Genomic DNA, 19,925 nt, shown 5'->3' with positions numbered 1-19,925 from the left:
TCCACATATCAGAGAGCACATTCATCCTTTGGTTTTGGGGACTGGCTTATTTCACTCAGCATGATAGTCTCCAGTTCCATCCATTTGTCTAGGTTTGTTTTTGAGGTACACAAAATTGATAAGCACTGGACGGGTGACAGGATGAGCCTTGGCTTTCACTCACCTCCTTTCTTTCTTCCCTCTGTTCTCATCACTTCTACTGTCTCACTCAAGGTCAGCCAGGAACTGTTAACTGTCATCTGACCAAGTCAAGAATGCACAAGGCTTGAGGATAGCCTTTGTGAAAATAAACACAGGATGAAACAAAATGAAATAAAATAATCATAGATTCTTACATGGGAAGGAACTTTCAGACTCAAATTCAGCCTCCTTAACTCAGGGTTTTGATAGCCTCTGAACTCGCTGTCTAAAAAAGTCTTAGTTACCTCTAGTCAATTCAACACTTAGATGATTCTTCTTTATATTAGCCAGAGTGTGATGCCATGGTAATAGCTAACTCTTGTTAAATGTATTCTACTTTGCATACATTGTATTATTTATTCTCCCTCAGAACGCTGTGAGGAAGATACTATTAGAAAGGTTAAGTACCCTACCCAAGGTCACCTATAAAGGAAGAGATAAGTGCAGAATTTGGCTCCAGAAGCCCTCTAACCTATTTGGTCTACATAGCATGATTTCTGCTTTCTCTAACTTCTGCTATTTGGTCCTTGGGCCATAAAAGCATCTGATTCTTCTTCCACCTGGCTTAGCAAGAGAAGGTGATTTCTCTTCTCCTACCCAATCACATAGTTCCTTCAACACACCTCATATGACAGTTTTTATTTCCCTTAGCCTCCAGGCCTACTAATTATACATGCTCCATTTGGTCTATGTCCCTCCAAAATGTGTTACCCAGCTCCCAAGATAATCATATCCTAGATGTACTACAACCAGTGCAGTGTGCAGAGACCTGGCTGCCACCTGCTTCCCAGATGAGTACTGCCTAATACGACTTTCTATGATGATGAAAATGTCCTATACTTGTACTTTCCTATTTAATAGCCACTAGCTACATTGGACTATTAAGTGTTAATTGTGGTGGCTGCAACTAAGGAACTAAGTTTTTAAATTTTATCCATTAATTTGATTTTATGTAGCCATATGTGAAGAGTAGCTATGTATGAGTGAGAATATGGTTCTAGATTCCATAGTTCTACGTCATATCCAGATCCATGTCATCAGGACGATTATATCATTGCCATTCATAGTACTCAGTTGGCTTCTAAGACTCCTGAACATATTTACATTTTTTTTTCTGATAAATGTCACCTCATGATCATTCCAGCCTATCAAGTTAATTCCAATTTTTGTCATTCACAGTATTTAGGACCTTGGATGCTCTGCATCTTCAGCAAGTTGGTACATCTTCACAGAATACATAATGGTAATAATAATGATATAATAGTAATAAATAAACATTTATTGAAGGCTTACTAAATGCCAGGAGTAGCACCATGCACACACCAGCACTCTCTGTACCCAGGACAGTCTCGCTCCACAACCCAGACCTTTGCCTACTGACCAGACTGCCCTCCACACCAGAGAAACACACATGTGCAAGCATGTGTACACAAACACACACACACACACTCACACATACACAGAACAGCACTTAAAACTTTCTTCTATTTATACATTGGTTATTAACCTATATTTTGCATACCACCATTTAATCCCAATTGTCATTGTATCCAAAACAATGCTCTTACCATGTTCACAAGAATCTGATGACAGCTCCTGTCGAATATCTTACAGCAGCACTTATTCACAATGTCTATTAACACTGCCCTAAACCTGACAACCTTTTAAGAAATAGAATTGAGATCAGTCTACCATCATTTCTTCTAGAACTCATCCTGACTTTTGGAAATATTTAATACTCATTTTCTCTTAGTAATTCAATCAGTCAAGAGAACATTCCCATGTCCATGAAGGAAAATGTAACAATTGAGACATTAAATGGAAACTTTATTTCAGTAAGCTGTCCAACATGTCAACAGGGTAGAAAAAAAGCATTTAAAGTTTATAGAAAAGAATAATTTGGAATAAAGAACAAGACTTTTGGGCTGGGCTTATGGCTCAGTGGCAAAGCGCTCGCCTCGCACATGTGAGGCACTGGGTTTGATTCTCAGCACCACATAAAAATAAATAAACAAAATAAAGATATTGCATTCATCTATAACTAAAAATTTTTTTAAAAAAAAACAAGACTTTTGGGCTGGGGATGTGGCTCAAGCGGTAGCGTGCTTGCCTGGCATGCATGCGCCCGGGTTCGATCCTCAGCACCACATACAAAGATGTTGTGTCCGCCGAAAACTAAAAAATAAATATTAAAAATTCTCTCTCAAAAAAAAAAAAAAACACCAAGACTTTCAGTAAGAATGTTTAAAAAAACTGCCTGTATTGGACATCAAATAAGATTTTTTTTCCTCCTAAATTTCACCTAAAATCTCAAGACCAAGTTTTATAAGCACTAAGTTATCCCCACATTCTAAAATGTAAGGCAAGATTGTCTCTGCAGAACTTTCTTAGGAGGTGGCCTCAAACCAATGTCGGTAGTCTGTCAACCACTGATAATGAGAATTGTGAAGACAGGGAACACTGACGGGTGCTGATGTCTTTGAAGGGAATTGTCAGGCTGCTGTGCCAGTCCTCTTTCCTCTCTATAGCAGGGTGTGTCATGTGAGAAGACTTAAGGGCTGGAGAGAAAGACTGAAAAGCATCCAGAGATGGGAGGGAAAAAACCAAGAGAGTGTATTGTCATGGAAACCAAGAGAAGAAAGTGAGTGGGCAGCTTCCTCAAGTGCTGCTGAGAGGTTAAGCTGAGGAATGAAAAGCATTTATTGTATTTAGCAATAATGGGACATTGGTTTTCTTAATTGGTGCAATTTATCAGAGTGTTAAGGATGGAAGTGAGACTGCAGGAGATGAAGGGCTAATGCCAGAAAATCTAAACAATTTTTTGAATTAGGGTGTGAAAAGGAGAGGAAAGACTAGAAACTAAAGGTAAATGAGAATTCTAGAAGATAATTTTTAAGGTTTAAAATTAAGAGTATAAAGCACTCAAGGAAAATCAAACTGCAGTTGTAATACATGGAGATCAAATCATATTGTAGGGAAAGCTATGGGTTTTGAAAAGATATATGTGCACATACATAATTTCAAAATAATCTTTTAAGCAAAGATCAAAGTTCTCATGTTTAAGTTCCAATGCATTAACCAAAATAAAAATAGAGTAGGAACTAAACGATCTTTTAAAGTTGAAACTTCCCAAATGGTCATTTTGTCCAATAGTAGGCAATAGTAGAAGACTTGGTGAAGCACAGGATTATTTCAACTAAACCAGAGAGCACAAGATTTGCATCACTGAAAAGGTCCTGGATTCATCCAATAAAATAATATTCTCTCATAAATAGGGATATCATCTTTGTTGGTTAGATTCCAAATAAAGTAGCACTTTCAAATGGAAATTTCATATACTGTAATGTCATTTTTTAAAAATATTTTTTTTAGTTGTAGATGGACACAATATCTTATTTGTTTATTTATTTTTTTATGTGGTGCTGAGGATTGAACCCAGTGCCTCACATATGCAAGGCAGATGCTCTACCATTGAGTCACAACACCAGACCTATAATGTCAATTTAATAACAAAAACAAAGAAGCTCTTAGCTTCTGATATATAATAATCTTATTATATATCACTGTCTGAAGAGAAAGCAGTGGTTGTGGTCTGGGCACTAGAGTAGCAGGTGGGTGACAGCTGGCTAGAAGGGTTAGTTTGCATGAGTAGGAAATATTTCTCTGGTGCTTCAGCTTTAAGGTCAGGCTAAGGCCTCTCTTCAGTATTAGCTGTCCACTGTTGATCCCAAAGTGTGTGAGCCAGTTGAGGGCCAGTGGAGGGAACTGTGGGAGAATCAGAGCCAAAAGAATCTCTGATACAGCAGAAGAAAATAGATAAAAGGTATTCTCATTAAAAAGGTGCCTAAAGACAAAATTTCAACAGAGTTAAATGGCCTAATTGGCTTTCGTTTGCAATTCATGAAGCAGGTAGCATCTCCTATAAAAATAGAGAGATGCTGGGCAGGGCAGAATAGTCAGTTTTGTAAGATCACTAAAGCAGGAACAAGAAAACAGCATCACACAAGCAGACCTCATTGTTGCTGCAGGTTCCCTGTCAGACCACTACAATAAAGTGTTTGTTGCAATAAGATGAGGCACACTTACTTGTTTGGTTTTCTGGTGCACATCAAAGTTGTGTTTATACTATGTTGTAACCCATTAAATATGCAGTAACACTATGTCTAAAAAATAACAATGCATTTGCCTCAGGAAAAATGTCAAATGTAACAGAGTCACCAAGTAAGCATGTGCTGCTGGGGAAAGAATTATCACAGGCCTTCAATTTGTAAGGAAAAAAAAAAGAAAGCAAGATCTGCAAAATACAATACACTAAGTCCAATAAAACGAGGTATGACTGCAAAAAAAAAAAAAAAAGCAGATTGGTTGACATTAGTTTATTTCTGGTTACTTTCCATCTAAAAGTTCAAGAGCAGAGGGGCCTATTTGGGAATTTTGACTATCATCTCTCTCCTGATTTCCCAGAAGATCCAGTAAACAATTCAGCTTGGTGACATGGAGTTTGAGCCTGAGTGATTTCATTTTGGTTTGATCTGTTCTGTTGGGACCTAATGCAGGTGCTCAGTCCAAAACAACATTTATGGCCTCCCTAAATTTCATTTAACAGAGGAAAACAGACAACTCTTGAAAGATGAGAAAGATGGAATGAAATTCCAGATGCTGGGAAGTTTGGTAACTTGGTGAAAAGAAGTTGAAGGATTTTTTATTTACGGCTTTCAGTTCAATGTGAAATAAAAGGCATCCTGGGAGTAAGAGGAAGAGCTGGTGGGTTAGGTTTAAAGAGAACAGAGAGGAGTTAAAAACAACAACACCACCAACAGCCTTGAAGAATGAGGGAAACTGACTAAAAGAGCATGAGATTGCAGACTGGTTGTGACTAGACAGAGACCAAGACAGTAAACTGGACCCAAATGGTTGGTGTAGAGTATTCTCCGCAGCTGCCCGGACCTATGTAGAGAGGGTGGGTTAGGGTTAGGGTTTTTCCACTCATGTTACAAGGAGAATATTGATCAGAGAGGAATTGAAGCACTGGGCCATGAGGTGTAGGCCAATTTGGAGCACAGTCACTTGATAAATCTTTTTTTAACAGGGAAATGAAAGAAAACTAGGAACTAGAAACCCTAATTGAAACTTCCTGTAAAACCTAATCACTAAGCCTTATTGACTTTACATCTTAAAACATCTTTCTATTCTTTCTACATCTTCCCTACTTCCTCTCCTACCACTGGTCACCTGCATCCCTTAGGAGTGAACTCACCTTTCCACATCCAAAATTGATCGCAACATCCTGAGATTGCTTTTTAAATATCTAAACCTTTCTTGCATTTGCCTGCTTAAAATCCTTCCAATGTGTGTTGATTAGGGTCCTAGCTAAACACTGAGGCCCTTCAACCACATTGCATGTGACATGATTTTTTATTTCTCTCACCCTACAGGACCTTTTGTCTGACATGCTCCTGTTAGTAACTGATCCTCTTAAAATGTATTGCCCAGGTTCTAGACACCAAGACAGGATTAAACCTGAAAATACTTTTCAGGAGGCTGAAAGACTTGTGAAATCTGACACAAATCTGAACCCAAGTGAAGAAGACAGGGAAAGAAAAGTGTGGAAGTACCCTGGATTGCCATGAATCTAAATAAAATACAGCAGGGCCACAGGGAAGTCCTTGAGTTAAAGAAGGCCTTCCAAGGCATCACTCTGTGCTACCAAGCAAGCCTCAGAGCAAACACAGTGACAAACTGCAGAGCATAGCTGCTAGACCCTTGAATGATTTTGCTCCCTGTCACTGGAGAGCTGTGAGGTGTGGTCTTATGGCAACCACAAATTTGGTTTTCCATACCCTTTGGCTAAAGTCTAAAATCCTTTAAAAATCCTTAGGCACCCTATAAATAAATTCTGGCCTCCACCCACCACTCCATCCTTATCCAACCCCCGTTTTATTCTGCTCCAAACTTATCCTACTTTCCTCAATTCCAGAAATAAACCATGTGCAGTTTTCCCCATCAAAGTCTTTCATGCTGTATCTGCTACCCAAGCTTGCCCTGATCCCATCTTCTCCTTTGCCTGTTTTGTTCCTCCACATTTAACTCATGTTTTCACTTGAATTCAATCTCCCAATTCCCCTATCTATTGCCCTTAGCCTGGCTTATATGTTCCCTTGCGTGTTCCTATATTGGTCAGTTCTCCTGTTACAGCAGGTCACATGAGTAAGGATCTGCTGGCCTCTGACTTTCCTGCCAAAGGTGTTAGCTTCATGACAGCAGAGCCTATCTGCCTTGCTCACAGCTAGCCCTCAGGGCTTAACACAGAGTGGTGCTCAAGAAATGTTCAATAACCCATTCTGACTGACTGACTAGTAAAAGGACTTGGGGTAGAAGGAAACTAACTGCTAGCAAGAAACAAGGGCAGTCATGGGCATAAGTTGGATAGGTGGAAGCTTAAGAGAAAAAGCTTAATGAGAGACCTAGAACAGGAGAGTTGAAAGGAAAACCAAAACACTTATTTCATTTGCAAAGAAAAATTAAAGATCATACTCACAACGTGATCATTTTGTGAACTGTGTGTGAATCTAGGATCTAAATATAGATATTTTAAACACCACCTGGCCCCTGTAGGATGCAATAGTCAAGATTAAATTTAGCTGCATACAGCAGGGTACCTAAATACAAAGCTCTATCAGTCAGGGATCCCAGCATGAGGCAGATGACAAATTCAAAAGGGTGTGACTGAACAAAGTTTAGAGAAGCCACTATTAATAGAAATGTAGACAGGGTTAAGGTAACCAACAAGGGGTGGCGAAGCTCCTTGGAGTTAGCAACAGTAGGAAGTCATTGCCACCCCTATACTGAAGGGACATAGGTATGCACAATGTTACTGAAGCCAATGAGGACCAGGAGTCTCTGAGGAGGGGCCTTTGGGCAGGCACTGTGACGACAGAAGAACAGAGCTTCCTGAACCCAGGATAATACAAGCAGAGAGAGAGTAGGGAAAATCATTCTATTCTCCTGCATTGATCTCCTGCCAGGTGTTTTCAAATCCAACTGGGAGACGAGGGCAAGAGAACTTTTTAGGACACAGATCATGGAAGAGGGAAAGGACACTAGATTGTTGGGAGACAGCTGTAAAAGGAAAATAACACAATGATTTATGTTTTTCACATTATAGTGAGTCTAAAGGAAAGCACCCTACAACTGAAATTCTGGATCCCTGGTGCTCAAGAATACAACCCACTTTTATCTTTCTGATCTATCATCTTTAATACTTGGCTCCTTTTATTATGGTCACCTCCCATTCCAAGAGAACTTCTGGAGCTCCTGACATACAAATGTATTCCACTAAGAAAGAAGAAATACAAATGGCAGAGAAATATATGAAAAAAATGTTCCACATCTCTAGCGATCAGGGAAATGCAAATCAAAACTATACTGATTTTATCTCACTCTAGAGATATCTCATTAGTCAGAATGGCAATCATCAAGAACACAAATAATAAACACTGGCAAGGATGTGGGAAGAAAGATACACTCATACATTGTTGGTGGGACTGCAAATTAGTACAGCCACTTTTGAAAGCAGTATGAAGATGTACAAAATGACCCAGCTATCCCATTCCTCAGAATTTATCCATAAGAACTAAAATCAGCATACTATAACAATATAACGACTCCAATGTTTATAGCAGCACAATTCACAATGACCTAATTATGGAATTGATCCAGATGCTCATTAATAGATGAATGAATCAAGAAAATACATACATACATACACACACACACACACACACACACACAATGGAGTTTTACTCAGCCATAAAGAATAAAATATGGCATTTACTGGTAAGTGGATAGAAATGAGGGGAAAAAATCCTGCTATGTGAAATAAGCCAGACTCAGAAAATCAAGGGTCAAAAGTGTTCTCTCATATGTGGAAACTAGAGCAAAATAAGGGAAATAGGCATTTGGGGAGGGGACCAGATATCAAAAATACACAGGGAATATCAATGGAGTAGAAGAAGAAGGAGTGGCAAAGAGGAAAGAAGAGAAAGGGGAAGAAATATAGAATGAACGTAACAAAACCATGTTATATTCATATATAAAGATACTAAAAGGAATTTCACCTTCATGTATATGTAGATAGTAACAATCAAAAATAATAAATAAAGGAAGATTAGAGAAAAAGAAAAAGGAGTAGAGAAAGAGAGATGGGATTATAATCAAATTCCTTACATGTCTGTTTTATCAAAATGAACCTAAATACTATATATATAATTATAATGCTCTAATAAAAGAAAGGGGTAGAATGGATATTGGGTAGACCATTCGGAAACGATGCTTGAGAAAATAGATGGTAACATTGAAAGATGGTAGGAGTCTTTTCAGGGAAAACTTTTTGGACTCGTATGCTGTTATGTTTTGAATGTTGGTTTCTTCCAGATCTCATGTTGAAATAGCCTTGCTATTGTAATGCTATTAAGAGGTGGGGTCTTTAAGAGGTGATTAGGCCATGGTTGGGATTAATGTCTTTATGAAAGGGTGGCTGAAGTCCACTTTCACCTATTGGCCTCTGCCTTTTTCCTTGTGAGGATCCAGCCTTTCTCCCCTCCAGAGGACACAGCATATGAGGTGCCATCGTGAAAGAAGAAAATGGCCTCACCAGACACCAAACTTGCCCATGCCTTGACCTTAGACATCCTAGCCTCTCAGAACTGTGAGCAAATCAATTTCTGTTCACTGTAAATTACCAGTCTCTGGTATCTGTTATAGCAGCATAAACGGACTATGATACTGACATTATAACCCCATGTCTGCTTAGGCTGTACAGGTTCTTGTGATTCCTCTGCATAAACTTGGTAGACTACAGAGACCACTGACTTTATATCTTTTTAGTCACACATAATTCTCAAGGATAATGTCAATCAAGATTGATCACTTCCTTAGTTTATTTTAATGTATACTACCTCCAACTGATGAAAAACAAAGTCTCCATTCACTCAACAAATATTCATTGAGTACTTCCTCTGTGCCAGGTACTGTTCTAGATGCTAGGGATACAGCAGCGAACAAAACAGACAAAAACTCTGTCTACATAGAACTTGTATTCTAGTGGGAGAAAATAGGCAATAATATAATACATAAATACAATATATGATATATTAGTTGGTCCTAAGCAAAATCGTTTCTAAATTAGTTGAAAAGGGGGGGGGGGCGTTTAGGCAACAGTTGATATTCAACAATCATAAAGACCCAACTGAGTAGAAACCTAAAAAAGGGCATGATCTTAAGATAACAGATAGTCCAGGCAAATAGAATAGGCATCACAGGTGAATAATAGCTTCCCCAAAGATGACCACACCCTACACCCTGGAATCTATGAGTATGGTGAAGGTTCTGGAGCCTCCTAGCATTAAGCAATCAAGTACAACTGCAAGATCTGTGAATAGAGGGTTCTCAAAATGCTAATTAGTTGAATAAATAAATCAAAAATAAAAAAATAAGATTCAGCCTCCATTTATTTCACTATTATATTTAGAATAATCCAATTAGTACTGTGATCTATCAGAACTACGCAATAAGGAAAAATCTTCTTGGATTAAGTTTAATGAAGGTTTACAAGGGACAACTAAAAAAACCCATGATATTAAGTTATTAAAAATAGAATAACTATATGCTTGGTTCCTCATTAAAGAGAATAAATTGAGCAGGAAGTTAAAAAATTCTAGCTTTAGGAAGTCACATTAACTTGACACAGAACTGAGATTAACTATGCATTTCACATGAGGCAGATAGGGGCCAAATAAACCCTTTCTCATGCTATCTGAGGAATGACCCTGTCGTTGATCATTTAAGTATGTTGATGTCTGAAATAACTACACACTCCATGACTCTCCTAAGACAACCAAAACACACATACACACACACACACACACACACTTCAGAAATTCTTTCCAATTTTCAAACATTTATTGAAATATGTTATTTGGTATTGCCAAAGAGGAACTCCCTCATTAAGGTTTTCACAGTGGAAAAGAAACTGCTTTGATGAAAGTCTAGCATTGTCAAATAGAATTTTCTTCAGGGACACAAATGTTTTATAACTGTCACTGTCCAATATGGTAGCAACCACCTACACCTCACTATTGAAAACTTGAAATATGGCTAGTGCAACTGATAGAACTAGTTTTTACTTTAAAAATTCTTTAAAATTCAATTTTAATGGCCATATGTGGCTAGGGGCTACTGTACTGGATGAATCACACTAGGGGGCATGAGTCTAAGCAATCCTTGTGTCTGTTGCCCTTTCTATTATAGTAGGAGGATTGAGAAGGGGATTATCAAGGTGTTTTCAATCTCCTATATTCTCTAACCTTTAAATTTGAACTATTTAAATATTTTGACTACTGTGATCAGAATATTTTGTGTTTGAGTCTTCTCAGAATTCGTATGTTGAAACCTAACCTCCATTGTGGTAGTATTAACATGTGAGGGCCTTGAGGTGATCAGGAAAAGGAGGCAGAGTCTTCATGAATGAAATTAATGTTCTCATAAAAGATATCCAAGAAAACCCCTTCTACCATGTGAGGACACAACAAGAAGGCACCATCTGTGAAGAATAGGCCTTTACCAGAGATCAAATCAGTTGACATCTTGATCTTAGATTTCCCAGTCTCTAGAATGATGAGCAATAAATTCTGTCATTTATAAATTACCCAGTCTAAGATGTTTTATAACTAATTCATTGTTATAACCACTTGAACAGACTAAGGTAATCCCCTTTATTCTAAACATGAGAGATGAAGTGATTTTTACCAATGGCCCAGAATAAAAGTTCTTATGATCCATTTATTTTCTTCACTGTTAATATTTTGACATTCAGTTTTCTGAAAAGAAGATCCCAACGGAGATCAAAAGCGTAAAATCAGGGGGAAAAAATTGTCTGAATTCTCCCACAACTAATTCATTTGTGTCCCTGGTAAGCAGAGCTGCCAGTACATGTATTTGTTCATTTAACAGAGAGCTAATGGGCATAAAACCCTACAGTAGGCATTACAATTATAAAATGTCAAAGATAGAGTTCCTGCCCTCTAGGAAGGCACAATCAGAGTGATATTTACATAGAATCCTATTATATGGTTCCCCAGAGCACAAAAGCATATTAAATTCTCTATACCCCGCACCTAAGTAACTTTGTGTCCCTCAAAACCATCCTTGCTAAATGATGACATTGCAATCCTATAAAGATCAGCTTATCTGGTTCTGCCCTCCACTCACCTGTACTTCCCACAGGTGTAAACAATACAGTTGGCACTCTGTCCATGGCTTCCACATCTGCTTCAACCACACATATTGAAAATATTCAGGGAAAAAAATTGTGTCTTCTGAAACATGTACAGGTTTTTTTCTTTTCATTATTCCCAAAACAAAGTATAACAACTATTTGAATAGCATTTATATTGTATTGAGCTTTGTAAGTAATCTATAGATGATTTAAAGTATGTGGGAGGATTGTATAGATTAGATGCAAATACCATGTCACTTTATATAAGGGGCTTGCACATCCATGGATTTTGGAATTCACTTGGAATTCTGAAACCCATTCCCTATGGATATAGACATATGTATTATTTTTGAAGAATTGAAAGCTTGCCCTTAGCTCAAACTAGACGTCTGACCTAGAACTTCATTATTTCAAGACTTTTCTGATATTCTTTTGAGTTAAATAAAAAGTTCTGAGATCTTCACACTCATAATTAGTATCTTATTTACAATTGTATGTAAACCAAGGAAACTAAATAACAAAATACTTGCTCAAACCTCAAAATAGAGGCAATTCTAACAACAAAAATCAATTTGACTATTTTATTCTTCTTAGCTAAAATCATCACTTTTGGATATTAATGCTTAGAATTTAATGCTTTCTCACATAGCTTAGGTGATTTGCTAGAAATATTTTCTTAAGACTTTAAACTAATACAGATCCAAATAGGCAACATGAAAACCATTAGATTTAAGAGAAATCATAAAGTTTTTAATAGCAAAATACGCCTGTCACTTTCTTCACAGTGTTTTTATAATAAAACATTATAATAAAGGCTATAACAAAACATTAGTACTTCTTATACTAAGCATCATATAAATGCTTAATGTTAAACTCCAATTTTCAAAAGAATATTATATTCTTCACAGCCCATATCCCACCTACATAGAACACCAGATTAGAGACATCTGGAAAATGATTGAGATTCCAACACAGTTCTTCAAAAAGCTCTGGCTTCTCTGCACACAAAGTGCTACATATGCATTAATAAGCCTGACAAAAATGTAAATGAGAGGCTTGCCAGGAATGAAATTTCTCTTTCAGAATTTCTTCAGTCCAATAAAATTCTTCTTAATCTAAAAATGCAAACCTTCCAAGTCAAATGCTTTGTTAGAATTTCAATTAGTTTTTTTTAAAATGGATCTAACATTTAAATTTTCATTTCGATGTTGGCGTGAATAACAGATGAACACAGCAATTCTAGGCAAGAATTATTATAGCTCTATATACCTCCAGGAAACTTGTCACCTTTCACAGACTGTAGCCACTTCAAAACTAGAATTCAGCAAACATTTTTAAAAAGATGTGCACAGCCATTGAAGATGATCAGCCTTCTGATAAAGATAATCATAGCTTCTTTCAGCTCCTGCCACTGCACATAGAACATGCTCAATAAATGCTGAATTGAATAGCATTTAGCATGTTAGCATGTCAAGTGTGACATGGGAAAAGATAGCTGTTTAAGTCCAAATGTAAAAGTTATCTGGGATAGATGCAATTTGTTGGGGGGTGGGTACTGGGGATTGAACTTAGGGGCACTCTACCACTGAGCCACAACCCCAGCCCTATTTTGTATTTTATGTTGAGACAGGGCCTCATTGAGTTACTTAGCACCTTGCTTTTGCTGAGGCTGGATTTGAACTCACAATCCTCCTGTCTCAGCCTCCTAAACTGCTGGGATTACAGGTGTGCAATGCTATTTTATAAAGGAAAAATAAATGGAATAATCACAGTCTGCTTGTTTTAAAAACGCCTTGTGTCATCTTCTCATTGAAGAGTTTAAAAATTCTTGTAGCCTATGAATTCGTTAGGTTTTACTATAAGAATATTAGAAAGTTGGGATTTGTTTTCATGCTGTAATAGAAACATGATCAGAAAGGTTAAGTGATTTGCTTGAGTGCAGAAGATCTATAATTTGTCCCCCAACCCCCATTTCCTGACTCTGGGCCTAGCACTGCTGCCATGCATCACACTGGGCCCAGCTGGCTGAGAGTTCAGAGACCTATCAAGGGTTAGCAACCCTGCAGCATTTTATCAGATGTATCTTGCAACCTAGACTTCCTATCTTAGTCCATTCAGACTGCTTTAACAAAATACCTTAGAATATATAAAATAAATGTATTACTCACAGTTCAAGAGGCTGGGAAGTCCAAGCTCAAACCACCGGCAGACTTTATATCTGAAGAGGGCCTTCTTCCTCATAAATGGTGCCTACTAGCTGTGTCCTCATATGGTAGAAGGGGCAATCAAGCTCCCTTGAATCTCCACTAATGCAACTCATGAGGGCTTCACACTCATGATATTAGCTAATTGCTTCCCAAAAGACCCTCTTCACACCATCACCTTCGGGTGAGAATTTCAACATATAAATTTTGGAGGGGACATAAACATTCAGACCAAAGCATCTCCCAAGCCAGATCAGACTAGTAGAGGCACACACCAGTGCTAAAGGGCCACAGAATGACCATAGTCTATGCCCATGACATTCTAAATGTTTTCATTGGCAAATGACAATAAACTCAGGAGTATGAATGCCATCCTTCACAGACATACTTCAGATTTAAAAAAAAAAAACACACACACACACACATCACACAACAGTCACTATAACTCAACTGACTGGCAGCTGTTCACATTCACACCAACAGGGAAACACGGATCATTTCTCATCCCAAGAGGAGATACGATTTTGAGTACAAGCCTTAGTTTGAAGCTAAACCCAAGTGGAGAAAAACAAGTATGGTTTTCACCATTTCTAACCCACATGATTATGATGAATTTCTGCTACCTACTTACTAGTTTCACAACCTTCTGGATCCCATTCTTATATTAGTCCCCCCAGGGAGGCTGGTTTTACCTCCCTCCACACACCATGGATTTGAGAGACCTTGAGTAAGGCTGCCTATGAAAGAAGCTCCTTCACAAGTTGCCAGCAGATCTGCAGCTCCTCCACCAGTACAGAGTACTCTCAAGGTTTTCAGGAGCTCCTTGGCAGGACGCTGCCCCTGGAAAGCTGCCTCAGGGTTACCAACACCTTATAAGGGAAAGGCCTTCAACCTTATCCACCCAAGTGTAACATCAAACCATCTCTAACATCCCTCATCTGTGTCAAGCCCTCTCCAAGGCCCTCCTGCCCTCATATTAATGTTTCCAGAAATAATGTGAATGACCATAACATAAACGATCATAGCATTTTTAGCACTTTTTACATGTCAGAGACTGCACAAATCACTTTATTTACATTATTTGATTTAATTCTCAATATTTACAGAAGAGAAAAATAAGGATCATAGAGCTTGAGCAGGAGAATTTCTTAACCGACCTTTACTTCACCAACTCAGCAAATTAACAGACTCTATTTTGAAAAACTACACTGTGATAAATGACCTCTACCCAGTTAAGGCTGGTGTAGTGGGTAATCTGTAAAGTTTTCCCTTCTGCAAAGATGTGCTTACCAAAAAGCTAGTCAAGTTTGTTCCCAAGCCTGTTTTTGCCAATTATATTTGTTATTGCAGTGATGAAATTTAATAAAAATAATCTGCAAACCAATGGAATGCAATTATAAAAAGAAAATTCTGTTTCAATGACTCGGTAGGATGCTTTGAATGATAAGGCAAATTACAAAAGCAATTAAATATGGGAGAGAAAACAAAAAGATTTGGGACTGAAAATCCTAGAAGTCTACAGAGGTCCTATATTTAACTCCCATGTGTCTATAAATTCTGATTTTTAAAGAGAATCAAAAAGTAAATATTCTTAAAGAAAGGGTCATAAATGGAGATTTTGCAAGAAAGGCATTAGGGTCCTACAACTGGATGCATCAAACACTAAAACAAACAAAAGAACTAAACCTGCCAAATGTGCATTACTGATTTAAATAAAATGTTCACGGCATTCAAGTTGTCCCTTCTTGGAGGGAAGGGCATTTTTTTTTCTGTTGTATGGAGGAATAACTGTCATAGAATAAAGTATGCAATTTCATGTTTCAACAGATGTTTGTATTTGTAAAACCATCACCAAAATCAAGACAATGGACACATCAAGCAACCACAAAGGCTTCCCCACTAAAAATTTCCTCTGTATTCATTCTCTTTCCCCTCCCCATTAATATCCTTCTACCCTTCTCCAGGCAAGCCCTCATCAGTCACTATAGATTTACTTGCATTTTCTAGAACTTTACATAAATGCAATCATATAATGTGTAATTTGTCCCCTCTGACTCCTTTCACTCCAGTCTGAGATTCATCTATGTTGTGGCTGGCTATGTATCAAGCATTAGTTCCTTTTTATTGCTTAGTATTTTATCGTATGGATATTACACTATTTTTCACCCATTTTTCTGATGTTGGGCATTTGGGTCATGTCTATTTGGGGTTATTACAAATAAAGCTGCTATAAACATTCAAGAACAAGTCTTTATATAGATGTTTTCTCTTCAGTAAATACTCATCAGTGGAATGGCTAGAATGTAGGAAAAGAACACATTTAATATTTTAAGAAACTTAGTCCATTTTTTTTTGTGTGTTTGTGTGTGCAGTGCTGGGGATTGAACCCAGGGACTTGTGTATGTGACTCAAGCACTCTACCAACTGAGCTATATTCCCAACCCCAACATTTTAGGAAACTAAAACTGTTTCCCACCAACATAAGAGTTCCGGTTACTTCATGTCATCATCAGTGCTTGGTATTCTCAGTCTTTTTAATTTTAGTCATACTGAGGTGGTATCTCATTGTAGTTTTAATTTATATTTCCCTGATGACTAGTTGAGAACCTTGTGTTTGTCATTTTCTTAAACAAAGTATCTTTGAATATATTGCCTACCCACCCCCTTTTATGTGAGTCATTTTGTCTTATTACTAATACATTTTGGGAGTTCTTTTCATTTTCTGGACCGAGTTATTTTCTCTAGTATGTGGCTTACCTTTTATTCTCTTAGCAATGTCTTTTGGACAAGACTTCTCTTTTGAGGAGAATTTATCAATTTTTAGATTGTACATTTATATCTATCACCCATCTTGTTATTATAGTATGAGTATGGATCCAGATTTCATTGATTTTTACATTTTTGCATATGAACATCTGCTTGTTCCAGATTCATTTGTTATATTATCCTTTATTTATGAAATTTGCTTTGTACTTTTATCAAAAATCAATTGATTATATATGTATGTGTGGCTCTATATCTGGACTCTAGTCTTCCACTGATCAACTAGACTATCCTTTTGTAAGTTGTAGGTTCTATTTTTTTTTTAAACTAATTTAAAAAATACTAGCTAACTCGCAACTGGATTTGTCAGTGAACTTGTGTGTGCCATGATTAAGGAACACGCTGCAGCAGGGAAGGCAGGAGAAAGGACAAAGTGGGGAAGGGAGAGATGGTAGGCAGGGAAAAAATAAGGCAAAAGGCATCACAACAACAAAAAAGTAAACAGACTAGAAAAAGTAGAGGATATATACTTTTAAATGGCATTTTCTCAATTCCGCCATCATCAAAGACCACTCAATCTAATGTGACCACAAATTATTAGGTAATAAAATTGTGTTCTCATATCTATCAAAGGTGCACACACTGCCACTGTTTCTGAACATCTAAGACAACTAAGGTTGCTATAACTCTTGCCAAAAACATAGCCAGGCACCATGGCGCACACCTATAATCCCAGTGGCAAAGGAGCCTGAGGCTCAGTGGTTAGGTGCTCCCTGGTTAAATCCTCAGTATCAAAAAAGGAAAAAAAAAGTGATATACTGTACAATCGTGTGGTGAATAACTTTTTATCTCTACTAAGCTTTTCAAAACATTCATAATAGCCCCCAGGACTCTCATCATCCTACTCCCTGACCAAATCACTCTTTTTTAAACCATGGGATTCTGAAACCTCAGAGAAACACCAGTCCCTGGGCTTCACCTACCTTACTTTCCGCCTCAGTCAATCACCTGTTGTGTCATCAAAGCATCAGAAAAATGTAATGAAAAGCAAAATTATCAATTGCCAAACCATGGATTTGCATAACTTGACTATCACTAATTAGGTAAAGGGATAGCCCCTACACTATGAAAAATTTTAATTCTTCAAGACAAACATGTAATCAGCACATTTTCCTCTTAGGACTGTGTGGAATTAAAAATGATCAAATACAGCAACCCCTGAAGTCTGGATACTCATGTTTCAGACAAGATCATGAGAAACTGAAAATGGGATACACATAAAAAACTGTTTGAAAAATTAAAAACTCTGCCCAAACTGTATAGATCAATGCTATCATATCTGACAGCTTGACATATTTGAATCCAAAAATATCTCAGAGTTAGAACCCAAAGTGAATAGAATAATGGGATTTTTTGTGTGTGTGTGAAGACTATTAAAATATTACCTTACACTAAGATAGTTCTCCTCAAGCAATATCCTAGCAATATCCTATCTTAACAAATGGGAATAGATGTCAACAAATTAATGCATGAAAATGAGGCAAAAGTCACAATTACTGATTCCAAATACTTTCTCCCCTTTAGAAAGTATTCATTTTTTTCTAAAAGTAGGGGATGTTTTCAAATATTATGCTATGGCCTGAATGCATGTCCCCAAAGTCAATTGTTGGAAACTTTATCCCCAGTACAACAGTGTTGGGAAGTGGACCCTACTTGGAGGACCTAAAGGATTAAAAAAGGGCTTGCAAGAGTGAGTTCTTTCTCATAGTCTTTTGCCATGTGAGAATGCAGCACTAGAAGGCCCTCCAACACTGCATGAAATTCCTCATGCCCACCATCACCTAATATGTTATTTGGTTATAACAAAAAAACAGATCAAGATACTGCTTGTTACTCCTAGCTAGGGCTCTTAGAATTTCACCAATTTTTATATTTAGCACATATTCTGCTTAAGAAAGGCTATTATACCTTTTAAATCTACTTCCTTGTCAAAACCCAAATTACCTCTAAACTGAAAATAAAATGCTCATCCACAGACACATATAAGAAATATAATTACCAATATTAGTAGGTTCTGCCTATAGTCCTGGCTACCCAGAAAGCTGAGGCAGTAAGATCACAAGTTCAAGGCCAGTCTCAGCAACTCAGCAAGAATATCTCAAAACATAATAAACTGGGGCTAGGGATGTAGTTTAGTGGCAAAGCACTTGTCCAGTGTTTGTGGGGCCCTGGGGTTGACCTCTAATATCACAAAAACAATAAAAAATAAATAAAGAAAACAACTTTCAAAATGGATCGATCATAACCTACATGTAAAAGCTAAGAGCATAAAAATTCAAGAAGAAACCAGAGGATATGAATTTTGCAACATTGGATTAGGTAAGACATCAAATGCACAACACACAAAGGACAAATTGATGGGTTATCCCAGGTACAGCAATTATCCAGTATGCACAAGGCCCTGGGTTCTGTCCCCAGCCTAGGGTATGGGTATGGTGGTGGTAAATAAAAGCGGGCAAAAGATTTAAACAAAGACATGCAGATGGCAAACACATGGAAAGGTGCTTAGCTCCATTATCATTAGAAAATATAAATTATAAACCCAATACTTTACCACCACAGATTAAAAACTGATTAAAATGACTGGGCTGGTATTATGGCTCAGTGGTAGAGCACTCCCCTGGACCAGGTGAGGCACTGGGCTCAATCCCCAGCACCACATTAAAATAAATAAGTAAAAATAAAGGTATCGCACCTAAAACTAAAAAAATATTTTTTAAAAAATGACTGACCATGGCAAGTGTTGGCAAATATGTGGAGAAGCCGAAACTCTCAGTTGTTAGGAATGTCCAATAGCGTGACCAGCATGGTGGTGCATGCCCATAATCTCAACTACTTTGGGAGGCTTAGGCAGGAGAATCATGAGTTTAAAAAATGATGCAACCACTCTATAAAACAGTTTGGCAGTTTATTAAAAATCTGCCACACCCCTACTAGGTTGTCTACCTATTGCACTCCTAGATTTTTACCCAGGAGAAAAGAAAATATATGTCCAAATGCTTGTGCACAAATTTGCATAGCAACTTTATTCATAATAGCTCAAATTGCAAACAACCCAAATGTCCATCAGCAGGTAAACAAACAGGATCTATTCAAGCAACACAGCATAGATAAATCTAAACTATGCTGAGTTAAGGAAGTCAGACAAATAAGGATACATACTCATTATATGATTCTATGTACATAAACCTTGTAGAAGGGAAACTAATCTTAGGGGCAGAGAAAGCAGCAGTTGCTTACAGATGGGAAAGCAAGGAAGAAAGTGAGAGGGAGTGATAGGTATGTTTACTATTGTGACTGTGGGGGGCTATATATCTCCATCTATATCAATTGTATACTTTTAATATGTATATTTTATTGTATAGCAATTGTTTCTCAATAAAGTTGTTTCTAAAAGTACACATGCACCCCCCATGCACATACACACAGATTCCATGCCCACG

Source organism: Marmota monax, unplaced genomic scaffold (assembly GCF_021218885.2).
Source record: "Marmota monax isolate L192 unplaced genomic scaffold, Marmota_monax_Labrador192_F-V1.1 WCK01_AAM20220418_F8-fsc00030, whole genome shotgun sequence".
NCBI lineage: Eukaryota > Metazoa > Chordata > Mammalia > Rodentia > Sciuridae > Marmota > Marmota monax.
Note: the sequence above shows the minus strand (reverse complement) of the source record.